Genomic DNA, 6,831 nt, shown 5'->3' with positions numbered 1-6,831 from the left:
TTTTGTCCTTGCAATAACCCTGAGAGGTAGGTCTGGCTGAGAGAGAGGGTTGCTAGTTATGAGTTGATAAAATACCTGGAACCTGAAGATCATGTGGGGCTTGGGGAGGGGAGTGGCTTCAGTGAGGTAAAATGCCATAGAGACCACCTTCCTGACTGGCCATTTTTTCACAGTGCACTGGTCTCTGTTGCCTGGAGATCAGTTGTAATAGCAGGAGAGCTCCAGATATCACCTGAAGGTTGGCAACCTTACTTAGAGAGAAAGAATGCCTGGCCCAAGGTTGGACACCAATCTGCTGTTAAAAAATCTCAATATTAAGAAATTCATGGAAAAACATTTCAATCTTTCATAATTCCAGGCCACATAAGATTATACTGGGATAAACGTTTGTTAGTCAAAGGTGCTGCAAGGCTTGTTTACTTCGACCAACCAAACCCCAAGTAAAATATCAGAACATGAAAACAGCACTGGAGAGGTAACTTTATATAGAAAGGGTTGCCAGCTCCAGGTTGAGAAACTCCTGGAGGTTTGAGACTTGAGAGTACAGAATTTAGGAAGGGGAGGACCTCAGCAGGCTATCGTGTTGTAGAGTCCACCCTTCAAAGCAGTTAAGAACATAAGAGAAGTCATGTTAGATCAGACTAATGGCCCATCCAGTCCAACACTGTGTGTCACACAGTTGCCAAAAAATCCAGGTGCCATCAGGAAGTCCACCAATGGGGCCAGGACATTAGAAGCCCTCACACTGGGCCTCCAAGCACTTTTATCCAGGAGAACTGATCTCTGTAGTGTGAAGGCTGTAATTCCAGAAGATCTTCAGACCTCACATGGAACTTCCATTATAGAAGCTGGCAATGCTAAGATGCAGATATATGCATGCATGGATCTCAGGCCTACATTCAATGAGACTCCTTGTGCATGACAGCCATCAGCCAACTAATTAAAGTTAGGTTTGATTCCTGTCCTATTTAATGTATGCCACTTTTTAAAGAGTTGGGGGTGACATATAGGGTCTTGCAACAGAGAGAGCAATATAAAATACCTGTCCTGCACTGGCTGTCAGAAGCCATTAGAAGTCATGACAAGGGTAGCCTCCAGGTGGGGCCTGGAGATCTCCTGCAATTACAACTGACCTGCGAAGCACTAAGATCTGTCCCTCTGGAGAAAATGGGTGCTTTGGATGATGGTCTAGGATCGCCAGGGTTGAAGGTGGGAGGTAGGGGGGTAGGGTTGCCCATTCCAGATAGGGAAACTCCTAGAGGTTTGGAGATGGAGCCTGGGGAGGGCAGGGACCTCAGTGGAGTACAATGTCATAGAGTCCACCATCCAAAGCATCCCTTTTCTCCTGGGGAACTGATCTCTGTAGTTTGGAGATGAGGTGTAATTCCTGGAGATCCCCAGGCCCCACTTGGAGGCTGGCATTCCTAACTATGGCATTATACCCTGCTGAGATCCCTTCCTTCCCCCAAACCTCACCTTCCCCTGGTTGTATCCCCAAATCTCCAAGAATTCTCCAACCCACAGTTGGCAGCCCTAGACAAGGGGCTGCCTAAATGCCCAAATCCTTCCATTTGCTCTCAAAAGTTCTGTGTCCCCCAAAGATTGTCCCCGGGGGGGGGGGGCGTATGACCTCTATTAATAGTCAGTGATCTAAACTCATTGTTGAAAAAAAAAATCTGAAGCATCACAGGGGGGACACATGGGCTCACAACACAAGACCTGGGGCTTCTTTCACATCTTTCAGTGCAGATCAAATTCCCCCTTCCTCCTTGGAGGATTCCATAGGGGTGTTGGGTGCAGCAGAGAGAACACTGAGGATGATGGGAGGGAGGAACAGCTTGGCAGTCAGAGGGAGCCTTCTGTAGACACTGCTACACAGACACAGTGAACACTATTCCTTTAGGGCAGGGGTGTTGAACTCATTTGTTATGAGGGCTGGATCTGACATAAATGAGACCTTGTCGGGCAGGGCCATGTGTACCTATTTAAGATTAGGTAGCAGAGATATAAACTTTACAAAGAATACAAACACACACAATTAAAGATTTTTTTAAAACGCTTAAAATAAAACATGCTTAAAACATCAGCACTCATTGGTCTTAAAGGTACTTTCTCTGTATTTCTCTCATGGGATCCAGGGAACTGGGCAAAGAAAGTTCTGGCTCTTTCCTTCCTTCTCTAGGGGTCTAGGTGGGGGAGGAGCCTCAGCCAATAGAAGGAAGAGAGGCTTGGCTCAGTATCTCTGCTGTGCGATTGAGCTAGCCTGGTAATGCCAGCTCTCCCTCTCCCCCCTTCCTCCCCAAGAGAGGAGCCTCAGCCAATGGAGAAAATAAAGGTTTTGCTCTGTAGCTCCTGTGCAATTGAGCAAGCCTGGCAAAGCAAGCCGTGATGCAGAAGGAAGCAAGAGAGAAGGAGAAGGAAGCAGATGACAGCCAATTGCTCTGGGGCCTGAGAGCCCTCTGGGGGCCTGATTTGGTCCCCAGGCCGCATGTTTGATACCCCTACTTTAGGGAATGGAGATACTGCCTCTCCAGAGACGTGCTTGACATGAACCAGATTTTGCTCTCCATGCTCCTGGGTATACTTGGATCCACCCTCCATTAAGTTATCAAAACCCTTCCCACCCCCCTCAAAAAACCCAAAACATCTAAGGTGGCAGGCATTGCTAAGGGATTGTTGATAAGTGTGTCATATATCAAAAAGGAAGGAGCAGGAAACAAATACAGCAGTGGGTTTTTTTAAGCTGGCCTTGCTTCTATGGCAGCAGTAGGTATGCCAACCTCCAAGCAGGGCCTGGAAATCTCCCAGGATTATGACTGATGTCTGGAGTGACTAGATCAGCTCCCTTGGATGGCTGCTTTGGAGGGTGGACTCCGTGGCATTACACCCCACTGTGGTCCCTTCCCAAACCCTGCCTTCCCCAGGCTCCACCCCCCCTCCCCAAATCTCTAGGATTTTCCCAGCCAATAGTTGGCAACCTTAGGCAGCAGCCTTGTGCAGTAAATTAGCAGCTAATACTTTGCACATCTTTTGAAGGACTAATTAGTCAACTAGCCTTTAAATTTGGTACCTGGTAGGATCTATTCCCAGTTTGGGTTTATTTATTATTTTATTTACATCTCACTTTTCTTCTGTCACAGAACTCAGAGAGGGTCTCCTGGAGAGATCTTGACTGACTTAGCTTCAGGAGGGACGGTGGCTTAGTGGTAGAGCATCTGCTTGGGAAGCAGAAGGTCCCAGGTTCAATCCCTGGCATCTCCAAAAAAGGGTCCAGCAAATAGGTGTGAAAAACCTCAGCTTGAGACCCTGGAGAGCCGCTGCCAGTCTGAGAAGACAATACTGACTTTGATGGACCAAGGGTCTGATTCAGTATAAGGCAGCTTCATATGTTCATATATGTTCAGTAAGGAAGAGGCATCTTCTGCCTTCCAACCATGCCTTGAAATCTAGAGTCCTGGTTTCAGGCCTCTACCTGCACTGCACTTCTGGGAAATTGCCCGGCAGCTACACCCTTATACCTGCTCAGCTGGTTGAGATGTGACTTTATTCATAAGACGGAAATCTGCTGAGCCTTTACTGTATCTCTAATACCAAATTCCAAGAGGGTTCCTGGTACGGGTACAAGAAGAATTTAGAAGTCTGCACGTATGATTGAGGTCAGTATAAACAAGGAAGTAGGATTGCCACCTAGAAGTGCAAAAATAAGGAACACACTGCAAGATAGTGAGAAAATGATGTGTTATATGAGTCAGAACATTACCACTACTGGTTAGAATATACTGTGGGGAAGAGCTGTGGTTTGGTTCAAGAATGCCTGCTTTATATTCAATATATCCCAGATTCCATTGCCAGCTTCTCTAGTTAAAAGGATCAGGCAGTAGGTGATGTGAAAATGAGACTCTGGAGGTCTGCTGCCGGCCAGATCTTGATAGACCTAGGGTCATTTTAAGGCAGCTTTGTGTGTTCCTGCTGTCCTTGAAAGCCAATTTTGCATAGTAGTTAAAAGCAGCAGACTCCAGTCTGGGAGAACTGGGTTTGATACCCCATGCTGCCTCTGCATGCAGCCAGTTGGGTGACCTTGGATCAGCCACAGTTCTCTCAGAGCTCTCTCAGTGCCACCTACCTCACAAGGTGTCTGTTGTGGAGAGAGGAAGGGAAGGATATTGTAAACTACTCTGAGTGAAGGGTGTGGTATAAATTCAATATCCTCCTTCTCCTTCTGTATTCCATTTGAGTTGCCCAACCACATCCTAGCACTGGGATTCAATTTGTCCCTTTACAATTAGCAGCTAAGCAAACAAGCAGGAGTCTGGTTGCCTCCTAAAGATTAACAAAATTTATTCCAGTGTAAGCTTTTGTGGAGCAGCTGCAGTTTTTTCCCTCTGTGGCTTTCTTAATCTTGGCAACTACCTTTTCTCCCACCTGCTGTCATACCTGCAGTCCTAACTTGCTAGAGAGGGCAGAGAAGGGATTGGTGGAGGATGAGAATAGCGTACATATAAAGCCATGGACAGATGTGGGGAGGCTAAGTGAATCAGGTGAGCAGGCATTTTAGTCTGCAGTTGCAGAACAAAATTTGAGTCCTGTAACACTTTAAAGACCAATTCAATTTTCCAGGGTTCTTCCATGAGTCAAAGCTGACTTCAACTGATATCTGACAAAATGAGCTTTAACTTAAAAAAGCACAAACTCTCAAAAGTTTTGTTGGTCTTGAAGGTGTTACTGGGCTCCAATTTTGTTCTGAGTGAATAAGTCTTTTATTGACTGGTAGGGAGATGTGGGTTAAGCGGTAGTCATCTCGGTCTACAAGCCTTATCAATGGCTCACCGCTATCTTTAAAAAATGAAGGTAATTCCCGTGTAAATCCAGTGGAATTAAATTGACTCGTACTAACTGCACGGTTGGTTTTGTAATTCCATTTACATAATTTCATCAGACTTGCAACGTAAGAACTTCCTCTTCCAAGGCTGTCCTTCGTCAAGCTGAAACGATCATTGTGAAAAAGCTGTGGAAGAAGATGGAGGATGAAGATGGATATATGAGTATAGACCCAGCAAGAAGGGATGTGTACGTATTACCGCAACGGGAGCCTAAAGGTACTGATTGATAACTTTCTTAAATTTGTGCTCTTTTTATAAGCAGGGCATAGTGGGAAGATTTAAAGAACTGTAGACATGATTCTGAAGGAGCCTGATATTATAATGAAACTGGCACACAGAATTTTTTTTTCTTAAAATATAGATAGAAATATGTTCCCAATGGATATTGTATGCATACATTCAGCATCTGCCTGAGGTGGTTGTCTAATCCTCATCCACAGATAATGGCACTGCTCCTTTTAGTCTTCATTAAGTACCACTGAATGCAGTGGGGCTGAAATCTGCCATAACTTTCAGTGGGATTCATCAGTACCCATTTTTATGGATTTAGGGCTGATGCATTTTTCTGTAAAGAAAATTTCCTTCTTCTTCTTCTTTGATCAAGTGACAAGCTCACTGGATGGAAGGAATGCTGTTGATGTTGACCTGGATTTCAGTAAAGCTTTTGACAGGGTGTTCTCCATGATGTTCCGATGGGTAAACTAGAGGACTGTGGATTGGACTCTAGGATAGTTAGGTGGGTAGGGAACTGGTTGGAGAACGGCACTCAAAGAGTAGTTGTCAATTGCATTTCATCAGAACGGAGGGAGATGTCCAGTGGGGAATGTTCAGACTGCAACATGAGCTCCCCCTCATTGGCAGTCTTTAAGTAGCAACTGGACAAACACTTGTCAGGGATGCTCTAGGCTAATCCTGCATTGAGCAAGGGTTGGACTAGATGGACTGGATGGCCCCTTCCAACTCTTATGATTCTATGTGGCCAAGACAGGTTGAGTTGTCACAGTAGCCTGTGCTCCTCAGCACAACTCTTTGTGTCAAATGAACTGTTCATTAAAGTGTAGAGTTTCCCTCCCCAAAAAAAGATTGTGTAAAAATATCCCATCACCCTCCCCTCTCCACATACCCACTATACAGGCTACATTTCCTTATACTCTTTTCCTACACCTACTGATAAAATTCTGTTAGCTAGAACAAGGGGCTACGAGTACAGCCTTGAGCTGCCAGCCTGGCTGGCAATCAGCAGAAGAATTTGGAGAGGGGACCTAAGTGCCCAACAACCTCCAGCGCCATGACATCACTTCTGACATGAACTGGAAGTGACATCAATGCCTCAAGTAACTCTCTATCATAGGCCTAAAACTTGAGTTTCAGGCACATACTAAAGTGTCATACTGATGACCCTTCCAGTTTGCACTGGATGTGATGTCATCATGACACTGGGGTTGTGTGCCAATTTCCCTCCACCACTATAGCAAATGGTGGTTGGGACACTGAGCTGCTGGCAGGACATCTCCTGAGAAAGCAGGCCATTGGGCTAGACTAGTACAATTTGTTGCGATCTGTTTGTCACTTATCCTCAGGTGGTGACATTTAGTCAGGGTTGTTTTTTTTTTGAGCAGGAATACACAGGAACACAGTTCCAGCTGCCTTGGCATCAGGCGATGTGGCCTAATATGCAAATGAGTTCCTGCTGGGCTTTTTCTATCAAAAAAGCCCTGTATTTAGTGCAGAGCGCATGGTTTGCATGCTGAAGTCCCAGGTTCAGTTCTAGGCCAGCTAAAGGCTCTCAGGTGGGCCAGTCACTCTTCCCGAATCTCTAGAGAGCTGCTGCCAGTAGCAGAAGGCTATACTGAACTTAATGGACCAGTAACAGAAAGCAGCTTCAAATGAACACCTCATAATTTCTTTGCACACAGTGTATGTTGTCTCCTATTACATATTCCTTTTAGAC

This window comes from Heteronotia binoei, unplaced genomic scaffold (assembly GCF_032191835.1).
Source record: "Heteronotia binoei isolate CCM8104 ecotype False Entrance Well unplaced genomic scaffold, APGP_CSIRO_Hbin_v1 ptg000246l, whole genome shotgun sequence".
Taxonomy (NCBI): Eukaryota; Metazoa; Chordata; class Lepidosauria; order Squamata; family Gekkonidae; genus Heteronotia; species Heteronotia binoei.
This window is presented reverse-complemented; position numbering follows the sequence as displayed.